General features: G+C 38.0%; 2 long non-coding RNA genes across 6 annotated transcripts in view; both read right to left on the bottom strand.

Moving 5' to 3' along the window:
• The window catches only part of LOC110344879 (uncharacterized), a 465,109-nt gene that overhangs the window by 353,055 nt on the left and 98,655 nt on the right, over positions 1–13,399 (bottom strand). The gene's annotated exons all lie outside the window — the stretch shown is intronic.
• Positions 1–13,399, bottom strand: part of LOC147829064 (uncharacterized) — an 87,082-nt gene that overhangs the window by 29,394 nt on the left and 44,289 nt on the right. The window contains exon 1 of the long non-coding RNA XR_015449607.1: positions 86–13,399. This exon is cut by the window's right edge and continues 44,289 nt beyond it. This is a non-coding gene — a long non-coding RNA (uncharacterized LOC147829064). The remainder of the gene's footprint in view (positions 1–85) is intronic.

Raw genomic sequence — 13,399 nt, 5'->3', positions numbered from 1 at the left:
CTGAAAAATAAAATGGAGAAAATTTTGTATTTTTATTTGTATCCCATACCTGAATAATTTTGTAAGGCAAACCATTGTTATTTACCCAAAATTGAATTTGCATGACTTCATCGTTTTCTTCGTGACCAACAGAAACAGAAACTTGGAGAAATATGGTACATGGGATTTATTTTCTGCTTAAAGAGTCCACTTCTGATTCTGTCCAAATAGAAAAGTTTAGGTCAGCAGCCTTAAAATTAGGACCCCGGCACTGACACAAGGATTCTCTTAATGGTACAAAAGAGGGGAAGAAAGATGTGGGCAGGGTTGAAACAGGCAGCTGGTTATTTATTACACCTGAGTTCAAAGAAACAGAAACCAAGTAAAAGTGTGACTGGAAGCTTTGTCTGTACTGGATCTCTTCTTTCTTCATCCACTTTCCTTTCTCCTGTAACTGAATTCTAGGTTGAGAGCATTTTCCAATCAATACCAAAAGGATAGAAAAAGAAGGAGCGAACGTTGCAAGGAGATTCAATTCTTCCTAGGAGTTTTGGTGGAAAAAGAAAAGAAATTGAGAAACAAGCGCTTTAAATAGGCATATGGAAGCACGGAAAGGTTCTCTGTTTTAAAAGGGGAAGAAAGACTATGACGATGATGTCTCTGGATAGGCAACAGAGGATATGTCTAAAATATAAGTAGACCTGCTGGCTTTCTATAAGGGCACAGACAGTCCATCCAGGAGAACAGGAGGTGAGGCAGGGTGGAGCTTGTGGAAGCTCTTCAGAATCTTTCCACTTAGGGAGAAACAAGAGCATCTGAAAAAGTGAGAATTGCTAATAGGATGTCAAAGGTTTAAGGAGGAGTGGTTAAAGATCATATCATTAGCAGAGAGAAGAGAGAGGAATAAAAGAGAAAGGTGTGATCAGGGATATATGGCATTTGCAGGCAACTTTTGAAAGCAGTGGTCCAGTTAGTGTGATTGCATCTTTTTCTCCACCCTGTTTGAGCCACAGAGATACAGGCCTGGAACATACCCGGTTTAGGATTAACCAGGTTGGATCTTACTAGCTATGGCAATGGCATTGAAAAAGGTTCTCAAAATCTGTCTCTGTCTGCTTTGTGGTTGGTGGAAATTCCTACCTGTCCCTAGAAAATGGTAGATACTAACTTTATCGCCATACTCTGTTCCTATTCCTTCGCCATTTTACATGCCTGCTCAAATAATACAAACTTGAAAGATGCTCTTTCATTCACAATTATGTTCTCTGTAGTTCCTGAGAACATTGTGTCAGCCATTTTCTTAGGAGAAATAGTAATTAAATTCCTGTGAGCCTCTGGTTGACATTTTTATCAACTAATCAAGACATAATCTTGGATTACATGTATTTGTGTCTAAAGGCACCCTCTTGGTTACTTTTCTCGTTGTTGAGACAAAATACCCAACACTTACAAGTTAAAGGAGGACAGGCCTCAATCCAGTTGGCTGGCTCCAAGGCAGAGTGGCATGTGGCAGAGAGGTATAGCAGAGGAGAAACAGTTCATTACAGGAAAAGACAGTGAATGCAGCAAGAGACCTCAACAGCGCCTTTCTGCCCCTTTTATCTTATCCAGATTACTCAGGGTGTGTAGCACTCACCCCCTTAATCCTAGTGCCCTTGAACCTAGCATTGCACCATCAATCAATTCCACCATCACACCCTCTAGATCCAGCCACCTCTCAAAAAGCCCCACCTAAGACCTGTCTTGAGGGACACCTAAACATAAGCTATAACAGACTCCTTACTTAGTCTAGATTTTGATTCATTATCAACTCACAGCCAAGCAGGCTATAACTAATGTCTGACACATATTTTGTCTTTAGAGTACATCACAGCCTTCTTACATTTAATAACACTAGACAGCACTTTAGCACTATTCTTCTGGGCAATTTAAAATATTAAACTTACAGACAAAAAGCAGAATAACGCAAAAAACATGGCACTAAGACTGCGAAATAGACACTTGTTTACAGACTGAAACAAGATGCCAGAGTGCTGTCTGTCCGATCTCAGTTGGAGATGCTGCTTGGGGGATGACTCAGATCCTGACATTACAATGTCTATGAGTGAGTGTGGAACCCATCTACAGACATTTGCACACTCACTAAAATCCAGCTATAACCCTAAAATCAATGGTTTTCACTGTTGATTTGGGGTCTAGAAATAAAGCGTACAACTGTAGAGAATCAGTAACATCACAAATAAGGAACTAACAAAATAATGAAGATGGACAGCATATTGGAAAAAGCCTCTAGCAATGTTTTGGTCCCATTCAAGATGATTTTTCTGAGAAAACCTAAAAAACAAAGTGCCTTACATTATTGTCTCCCAGGCCACCTATAGGTATGAGTGATGTGAACACTGCTAGTATCATACTGATGAAAATAAACAAAGGAGGAGGAATCCTAGTTATTGGTAGATGGGCAACGAGAGAGGTAAAGGAAAGTAATAGCAGTGATTGGCTGTGCTTTCTAATCTTTATGCTGCCAAACTAAAATCTTCTCATCATCATCTCCTTTGGGTTTAGCATGCTTAGAGATAGACAGTTTTCTGTTCATTAGCATAATGACTTGGCTACTGTTGGGCCCATTTTATTTACTGGGTCTTATTTATGTATTAGGATCTAACTGCATAACTGCATGTCTTTTTCAGAATCTCCTGCCACACCCACACATTTCTACCAATTTGTGTCCATCAGAAGTAGGCTGTGGGGATATTTTTCTTAACTGTTCCTTATAATAGTAGTACTTATAATAGCTGGTGTCTGATGTGGGTTTATTATTTGTCACGTACTATGTTAAGCACTATTATAGATAATCATTATAACAATACATGAAATATTATCTTCATGACTAAAATGGCATTGAGATAATTTGCTCAAGGCCACAGTTATTTACTGGTATTTCCAAGATAAGGACTCAGCTGGACATATTCCAGGAGACATGCAAGTTGCTACTGCAGAAGAGAGTGTATCAGTAAGAATAGGCTGGGCTATGCAGCAGTAACATGCAACCGCCACGTCTCAGTGATGTAATAGCACAGATTTATTTCTCATACATGCTACCTATCATTCTGGATCAGCTGAGAGCCTGTGTTATCCTGCCTTCATTCTAGAGGCTAGGTTGATAGGAGAGCTACCTTCTGGAATATTACCAGTCACCAGAAGAATGTAGTGCAATATCATCCTGTGTCATAAGCCTTTCTCCTGGAACTGACATTATTACTTCTGTCCATATATTATGGGCTAAAAGAAATCATACAGCCAATCCTAATTCCTGGGACCAGGGAAGTGGAGTTCTTCCAACTAAGTGGATGTATGTGGTGAATGGCATTCATGACTACCACACAGGAACCCTCTGTCCACTAGTTTAGTTAGCCTGAAGAGTGCAATGGTTCTCAGAGAAGCAAGGGTTCGCATTTCTATTTCTGGCTCAAGTTTTTATTCTCAGAAGTTGCAGGCTGGGGATTTAGATCAGTGGTTCCACCACCTACTTCACAAGCGTAAGGTCCCGAGTTCGATCCCCGATACCAAAAAAAAAAAAAGAAGTTGCATTCTGTTTAGTTAGGAACTAGAACACTTTATGAAAAGATACTGCTGATCATAATATGATTTTACAAAAGTGAATATATTCCTATTTAAAAGGTTGCATAATATTCCATAGCACTGCTACAGCATGGTTGTTCAAACAACCTCCCACCCTTAGACCATGTGAATGTGAGTGGCAGCCTTTCACTATGTTAACAGAAAGTTGTTACACATATTTTCTACTTTGGGCAACTCACTTTTATCTTACTGGTTGAATATTTGGACATTTACTTTCTAAGAGACATTTTTGGTTATAAATGTTGCAAATTATTTTTATGGTCTTCTCTTTCCCTGGTAAGTATAGCTATGGTTTTAAGAACTTTGTTTTACAAGTGATTACTCCATTTCCATTCCTGTGCATCATCTCAATAAAACAAATGAGATTTTATTATGAACTCTGGGGTCCTAATACCCCACGATGAGCTGTCCTTATCATCTAGTATTCTGTTAAATTGACTCCTAGCAAGCTCTGATATTTATCTTTATAAACAGTGAAGAATAATGAGTGAAATACGTGAAAACAGAAAAATAAGATTTAGTATTATTAAAGGGAAAAGAACACTAGATTAGGAAGACAGATAAAAAAAATAGATATAGCTAAACCATGCAGATATACATAGATACAAATCATATTACATTTCCATGGGTCATTTCTCTAGCTTTTTTTTCTCCTTCCTTAGCCCCTAGCATTCAAGTATACTTACTTTTTAACACCATCAAACAAACTTCCAATGTTCATATTTGCTCAGGTTAAATAATCTCCAAGTATAAATCTAATATTTCATAATTTGTTGAAAAACCAAATTCACTATATTCTGGTAATTGCAAAATTTTAAGCTAAGATTTCTTTTATTGCCAATAATATATTCATTGAGCATTGCGACACTGTAAGGTTTAAAACAGACTTGAGGCTTTAAGTTTTTTTCTTTTGGAACTTGAATTTTTTACCTGTGCAATTATTTTTATAAGAAAAATAGTGTAGCCAGGTACGGTGGCACACACTTGTAATCCCAGCACTCAGGAGGCTGAGCCAGGAGGATTGTCACAAGTTCAAGAACAGCCTGAACTACATAGCAAGACCCTGTCTCAAACAAAAACAAACAATAAAACAAAACAAAACTTGAGTTAAAATGAAATAAAATTCTTTGATTAATATATGTAAATGAACTTAGAAAATACTGCAAAACAATGAAGCTTTAATATTCTTTACTATAGTATATGAGCTAAGGAATTTCTAAAGATAAATACAAATTACTTTAAAGTATGATGGTGTTTTGGAACAAAGTCTGAACATTTTTTCTATGTTACTTTTTCTATGATATCTTTAAAGCATTTCAGGCTGCTAGGGCAGAGAAGGTGAGCCAGTCTCAGCACCCGGAAGAAAGCTCCCGCACTGCCATCCCATGCTCCTAGGGCAGAGAAGCTGAGCTGGTCCCAGCACCCAGAAGGAAGCTCCCCTGCCACCATCCGAAGCTCTGAGGGCAGAGAAGCTGAGCCAGTCCCACCACCCAGAAGGGAGCTCCCCTGCTGCCATCCCACCCTCCTAGGGCCAAGAAGGTGAACTGCATGGGAGCCAGAAGCAACCCCCACCCCAGAAAATGAGAAGGCACATAAACAAGCCTCAAAAACAAACTTCCAGATCACCTGCAGCAACCCCAAAGGGAAATGAGATGGAACAATCTGATACTCAACCACCTGGAATCTCTGAACTGGCAACAAAAGAGGATCTGGGAAAAATGAAATCAGAAATAATTACTGAGATAACAGCAAAGATTGTGCTCATAGTACAAGACATGATTAATAAATCTAGAGAGGACACAGATAAAAAAATAGAGGATCTGAGGAACATGATGGAATCCCAAAAAACGAAACAAATGGAATCCATAAAACAGATGCAAACAGATTTCCAGGAGATTAACAATTCCATCGAAAGTCTGCACAACAGAATAAGCCAATGTGAGTATAGACTTTCAGATATAGAAGATGAGATTGCAATTAGTGAACAGGAAAAGAAAAATTGCTTTAAAATTGTAACGGAACACGAGAAATCAATCCAGCAGCTGCTAGACGATGCAAAGAAGAATAACATAAGACTGATTGGAGTCAATGAAGAAACAGGAGAGAGTGCAGATGACATAAAAATCTGTTCACAGAAGTGATGGCAGAAAACTTCCCAAGCAGGGGAAAAGAACTTGACATACAGAAAAGTGAGGCATATAGGACTCCAGCTAGCCTTAATCAAAAAAAAATCTACACATAGGCATATAATAGTTAGGATTCCAGAAATTCAACAGAAGAACAAAATTCTACAAGCAGTGAGAGGAAAGAAACAAATCACATACAAAGGAAAGCCCATCAGAATCACAGCAGACTTCTCAATGTAAACCCTCAAGGCAAGAAGAGCTTAGAGTGATGCATTTCAGGCCCTAAAGGAAAATGGCCTCCAACCCAGACTGATGTACCCTACAAAACTATTTTTCAAAATTGATGGAGAAATAAGATACTTTCATGATAAAGAGCACCTCAGGAACTTCATGAATACCAAACCGGCACTCCAAAAAATTTTAGACAATACCTTAGGAAAAGACAATGAGGATCACAATCCCAGGAAACCCACCAGAATGAATCCATTGGGTGTGACAAATTAAACGCAAAGGGGGAGAATCCATCAAAAAGAAAAAGTCATGACAAGGCTTTTAAAACTTTTTTTTTTAAGGTTTTTAAAACTTTTAACTTCATCTCACTAATGAGTGTACGATTCACTCTTGTTATGTTATTGTACTGATTAGTATTTTTCTGATTCTAGAGTTGCACACCTTTCCTTGTGCTATACTGGCTATTTATCATCATCTTATGTCTACTTTTTAATTGGGTTGTCTATTAATGAGCTGTAAGAGTTTTTTATATATTCTGGTCATAGGTTATATGCATTGTAAATACAATCTATTTAAGGATCACTTTTCATTTTAATGATGTCATTTAAAGTTCTAAATATTGATGGAATCTCATTTATCAATTTTTTCTTTTATACATCATGTTTTTTGTATCATAGGTAGTTCTTGCCTACCCTGAATTCATAAATATTTTCCCTTATAATTTCTTCTTAAAGTTTTATACTTTTAGGCTTTCATATTTAGGTTCATAGATCCCTTCAAATTATTTTCCTGTATGGAAATAAAAGGTTGAGGTTAATTTTTTATATATGGATACCAGGTGTTCTAGTGCCATTTGCTGAAAACATTATCTCTTCCTTGGCTCTTGAATTGAGTTTATATTCTATAAAATGCTAATGTTAAATAATCTTTCAAAACTCAGTGGACCATATATGTGTGGTTCTATTTCTAGGTTCTCTCTTTTATTCCAATGATCTATATGTCTTTCCTTACACCAACACAGCCTTGATTAGTGTAGCTTTAGAAGAAGTCTTAAAATTAGGTATTAAACATCTTCCAACACTGTGGTTTTCTTAGCTTTTCTAGGTCCTTTGTACTCCTACATAACTTTGAAATTTCAATATCCAATTCTTTATTTATAGCAAGTACACACAGACCTGAATTTTTATATATGCCTTGTGTTTTCTAATCCTGCTAAATTTAAATACAAGTTCTAGGGGCTCCTAGAGATTTCTTAGTATTTTCTCTGTAGATGATCATTTCATCTACATATAAAGATTTTGCTTCTACCTTGTCAATCCTATCCTAATTGTGTCATTTTATTGCCAGACTATTTTGATGGGGCCTAGGTTTCAAAATTTAATGGACAGATAAAGAGTAAGCATATCTGCCCTTGTTCTCCACCTTAAGGAGAAAGCATTGTATCTTCTGCATTTATATAAGGCGTTCTCACTGGAAGTATGGAGTACATGTCTTTAATCTGTTGAGAAGGTTCTATTCTACTTCTAGTCTCCTGATAACTTTTATCATGAGCAGCTGTAGAATTTAGTCCAATACTTTTTCTCCAACTAGTGACAGGTTTATATGGCTTTTTTCTTTTCTTCTGTTAAAATGATGACTTTTGGGGGTGGATCTTCCAATGCTGAACCAACATTGCCATCCCTATAACAAAACCACTTTCTACATACTGCCAGAATTGACTTCTAAGAGTTTTTTTGTTAAACAAATTTCTATCTGTGTTCATACTGTTTTCTTCTATTATCTTTATCCAGTTTTAGGATCAGCAAAATGTTGATTTCCTAAAATGAGGGGAGAAGTGTCCCTTCATTTTTCTCTTTTAATTGTTTGATATAATTTAACAGTTAAAGTGAGTCACGCAGAACATGCCGAATCAGCCTGCTGCAGATAGGCAGGTCTGTGGACGTCCTACTGAGGTCAGGAGTCCTCCCCACACTGCTCCTCTGTAGAGCCACCTGGTTCCACACTACAAAGACGCAGAGGACACTGGACCACCAGACCACAATACTGGGCCTGTCGCTCCCAGCCCAGAGGTAGGGGCTTCTGAGCCGTACCCCTGCTCCTGGTCCAGAGGAAGGGGCTTCCTGGCCACCATCCCTCCCACTGCTCCCAGGAAGAGGAAAGGGACTTTGGGCCACCTTCTGTCCCACTGCTCCCAGCCCAGAGGAAGTGGCTCCTGGGCCACCATCCCTACCGCTGCTCCTGGCCCCTGTCCCACCTCTCCCAGCTCAGAGGAGGTGATCCTTGCAGGCACCAAGAGCACCCCCACCCCACCCCTCCAGTCAAAATGAGAAAACACATAAATAAGTCTCAAAACCAGACTTCCAGATCACCTACAGCAACCCCAAAGGGAAATGAGATGGAACCGTCTGATACTCAACCACCTGGACCCACTGAGCTGGCAACAAAAGGGGATATGAAAAAAATGAAATCAGAAATAATTTCTCAGATAATAGAGAAATTGTGCTCCGAGTGCAATACATGAGTAATAAATCTGGAGAGGAGGTGGGGAACATGATGGAATCCCAACATAGGAAACAAATGGAATCCATAAAAAAGATGCAAATAGACTTCCAGGAGATGAAAAACTCCACTGAAAGTCTACACAGCAGAATAAGCCAATGTGAGGACGGAATTTCAGATATAGAAGATAAGATTGCAATTAATGACCAGGAAAAGAAAACTTGCTTCAAAATTATAGGGGAACATGAGAAATCAATCCAGCAGCTGCTAAATGATGCAAAGAAGAATAACATAAGATTGACTGGGCTCAATGAAGAAACAGGAGAGAGTGCAGATGACATAAAAAACTCTTCACAGAAGTAATGGTAGAAAACTTCCCAAGCAGGGGAAAAGAGCTTGACATACAGATAAGTGAGGCATATAGGACTCCAAAGAGCCTTGATCAAAAAAAAAAATCTACACATAGGCATATAATTGTTAAGATTCCAGAAACTCAACAGAAGAACAAAGTTCTACAAGGAGTTAGAGAAAAGAAACAAATCACATACAAAGGAAAGCCCATCAAAATCACAGCAGACTTCTCAACACAAACCATCAAGGCAAGAAGAGCTTGGAGTGACATATTCCAAGCCCTAAAAGAAAACAGTTGCCAACCCAGATTGATGTACCCTGCAAAACTATCTTTCAAAATTGATGGAGAAATAAGATACTTTCATGAAAAGGAGCAAATTAGGAACTTCATGAATACCAAACCAGCACTCCAAAAACTTTTACACAATATCCGAGGAATAGACATTGAGGATTACAACCCCAGGAAGCAAAGCAGAATGAACCCATCTGGCATGACAAGAAATTAAATGTAAAGGGGGAGAAGCCAACAAAAAGAAAAAGTCATGGCAATGACAAGTCAATACGTTTCAGTTATAACCATCAACGTTAATGGTCTCAATTCCCCAATCAAAAGAAATAGACTGGCAGAATGGGTCAAGAAGCAAAATCCAACAATATGCTGCATACAAGAAACACACTTAATTCAAAAGGAAACTCATAGACTGAAAGTTAAAGGGTGGAAAACAATACTCTATGTGACAGGAACCTGAAAAAAAGCAGGAGTACCTATCCTCTTTGCAGATCAAGTAGATTTCAAACCAACACTGATTAAGAGAGATGAAGAAGGACACTACATCCTTGGTAAAGGGAACAATCCAAGAGGAGGAGATGACAACCATAAATATCTATGCACCAAACACTAGTGCGCCCAACTATATAAAACAAATACAAACTGACAAGAAAAGTCATATATGCACTAATACAATTGTAATGGGGGACCTCAACACCCCACCATCACAAATAGATAGATCATCTAGACAAAAAATAAGTAATGAAATACTAGAACTCAATTGAATTCTTGAACAAATGAACTTAACAGATGTTTACAGAGTCTTCCACCCCACAAAATCAGAATTCACATTCTTCTCAGCTGCACATGGGTCATTCTCAATAATAGACCACATACTCACACCTAGAACATGCTTAAGTAAGTGCAAAGGAAATATATTATCAGACCATAGTGCAGTGAAATTGGAGATCCATAGCAAAAGAAACTGGAAATATTTCATAACCACATGGAAATTGAACAACACACTTCTGAATAACGAGTGGGTCACAGAGGAAATTAAAGAAGAATTCGGACAGTTCCTGCAATTAAATGACAATGACAATACAACATATCGGAATCTATGGGACTCAATGAAAGCAGTCTTACAAGGGAAATTCATAGCAGTGAATATGCATATTAGGAAAACAGAATGAGCCCAATTAAACAACCTGATGCTGTATCTCAAGCTTCTAGAAAAAGAAGAGCAGGACAATCCCAGAGCTCATACAAGGGAGGAAATTATAAAGATCAGAGGAGAAATCAATGCAATGGAGACTAAGAGAATGATACAAAAAATCAATGAAGCCAAGAGTTTGTTCTTTGAAAGAATCAACAAAATTGACAAACCCTTAGCCAAACATATCAGAAAAATGAAAGAAAAGGCCCAAACCCATGCAATTAAGAATGAAAAGGGTAAAATTACAACAGACCCAGCAGAAATCCAGAGGATCATCAATACCTATTTCCAGAACCTATACGCCAATAAGATGGACAACACAGAAGAAATGGACAGATTCCTAGATACATATGAACTACCAAATTTGAACGAAAAAGACCTAAAAATTCTAAACAACCCAATATCAATTGATGAAATTGAAAACGTAATTAAAAACTTATCAACACAGAAAAGCCCGGGCCCTGATGGCTTCACTGCTGAATTCTACAAGACATTTAGAGAGGAACTGCTGCCACTACTGTTTAAACTCTTCAATGAAATTGAAAGGGAAGCAATACTCCCAAATTCATTCCTGGAAGCAAGCATCACCTTGATCCCCAAAACAGAGAAAGACTCAACCGAAAAGGAGAACTATAGGCCAATCTCACTAATGAACATAAATGCAAAAATCCTTAATGAGATAATGGCAAATAGAATGCAGAAGATCATCAAGAAGATCATACACCCTGATCAAGTGGGATTCATCCCAGGGATGCAGAGATGGTTCAACATACGCAAATCAATCAATGCAATACACTATATCAATAGAGCCAAGGACAAAAACCATATGATTATCTCCATAGACACAGAAAAAGCATTTGACAAAATCCAACATGCATTTATGATAAAAACCCTACAAAAAATGGGAATAGATGGTCTCTACCTCAAACTGATAGAAGCCATCTATGAAAAACCAACAGCCAGTATCATACTAAATGGTCAAAAACTCAAATCCTTCACACTAAAATCAGGAACAAGACAAGGATGTCCACTATCACCACTCCTGTTCAATATAGTTTTGGAAACATTAGCCATGGCAATTAGACAAGAGAAAGAAATAAAAGAAATAAAGATAGGAAATGAAGAAGTCAAATTGTCATTATTTGCAGATGACATGATAACTCCACCAAAAGTCTTCTAGACTTAATAACCAAATTCAGTCAAGTAGCTGGTTACAAGGTCAACACACAAAAATCAATAGCTTTCCTCTACATGAATGACAGACTCACTGAGAGAGAAACGGGGCAAATAATTCCTTTCACAATAGCATCCAAAGAACTGAAATACCTAGGAATCAACCTAACAAAAGAAATCAAAGACCTCTTCTCTGAAAACTATAGCACTCTGAAAAGAGAAATTGAAGATGATATCAGAAAATAGACAGACATCCCCTGCTCCTGGGTAGGAAGGATTAATAGAGTGAAAATGGCCATACTTCCAAAACTGCTATATAGATTCAATGCAATTCCAATTGAGATCCCAGCAGCATACTTCATGGACCTTGAGAAAACAATCCAAAAATTTATTTGGAACTAGAAGAGACCCAGAATAGCAAAAGCAATTCTAGGTAACAGAGACATGGTAGGGGATATCACAATCCCCAACCTGAAACTACACTACAAAGCTATTGTGATAAAAACAACATGGTACTGGCAAAGAAACAGACCTGAGCACCAGTGGAACAGATTAGAAGATGCAGAAACAACGCCAGACACACTCAGCCATCTCATCTTCGATAAAGGAGCCAAACACCCTCGCTGGAGGAAAGATAGCCTCTTTAATAAATGGTGCTGGAAAAATTGGCTTTCAACTTGCCAAAGATTAAAACTAGACCTATATCTCTTGCCATGCACTAAACTAAAATCAAAATGGATTAAAGATCTAAATATTAAAATAGAAACTCTGAACCAGTTGGAACAGAGTTTAGGTAGAACCCTTGAAGACATTGGTGTAGGAAAATATTTTATGAACAAAACCTCAGTTGCCCATGACCTAGCACAAACAATCAACAAGTGGGATCTCTTCTTATTAAAAAGCTTCTGCACAGCGAGAGAAACCACCAGCAGTGTGAAGAGACAACCCACAATGTGGGAAAAAATCTTCACTTGCTTTTCTTCAGACAAAGGTCTACTATCTAGAATCTAGAAAGGACTTCAAAAGATCAGACCTCCCAAATTTCAAGACCGAATCTGAAAATGAGCATCTGAAATAAACAGACATTTCTCAGACAAAGAAGTAAAAGCAGCAAATAAATACATGAAAAAATGTTCAACATCACTGGTCATTTGAGAGATGCAAATGAAAACAACGCTGAGCTTCTACTTCACTCCAGAAAGAATGGCTGCTACCATGAAATCAACCAATAACAAATGCTCGCAGGGCTGTGGGGAAAGAGGAACCCTGCTCCACGGCTGGTGGGAGTGCAGACTGGTGCAAGCACTGTGAAAATCAGTATGGAGCTACCTCAAAGAACTAGGACTAGAAGTTCCATTTGATCTTGCTGGATATCTTCCCCAAAGAATTAAAAGAATCATACCACAGTGATATATGTGTGCCCATGTTCATAGCAGCACAGTTTGTGATAGCTAAAACTTGGAAACAGCCCAAATGCCCATCAACTGGAGACTGGATAAAGAAAATGTGGGTTTTTATAAAATGGAGTACTGAGCCATAAAACATGAGAAATTAGAGACATTTATAGCTAAGTGGATGCACATTGAGGTGATACTCAAGTGAAATAAATAGAACACACATGTATAAATACGGAATAGTTTCTCTGGTGTGAGAAATGAAAGTGTAAATAAGGACTAAAATGTATACTAGGTAATGTGAAATAGGAAGAAAAGGGGCAAAGGGGAAGGAAGTGGGAGGGCTAGGGGAAAGGACAGAAGGGAATGGGATTAATATGAGAAAATGGAAAAACAGGAACAAAATCTTTGTAAATAGGGAGGAATGGAGGGGTTGAAGGGCGGGCTGGGCAAGGGTGAAAAATAAGAACCAAGAAAGATTATGTAAAGGTGCAAATTTCCAATGATGAATGTCATTATA

The sequence above is a fragment of the Heterocephalus glaber genome, unplaced genomic scaffold, assembly GCF_053883595.1.
Source record: "Heterocephalus glaber isolate CG9 unplaced genomic scaffold, H.glaber_assembly_v1.0 deba00000768, whole genome shotgun sequence".
Taxonomy (NCBI): Eukaryota; Metazoa; Chordata; class Mammalia; order Rodentia; family Bathyergidae; genus Heterocephalus; species Heterocephalus glaber.
This window is presented reverse-complemented; position numbering and strand designations above follow the sequence as displayed.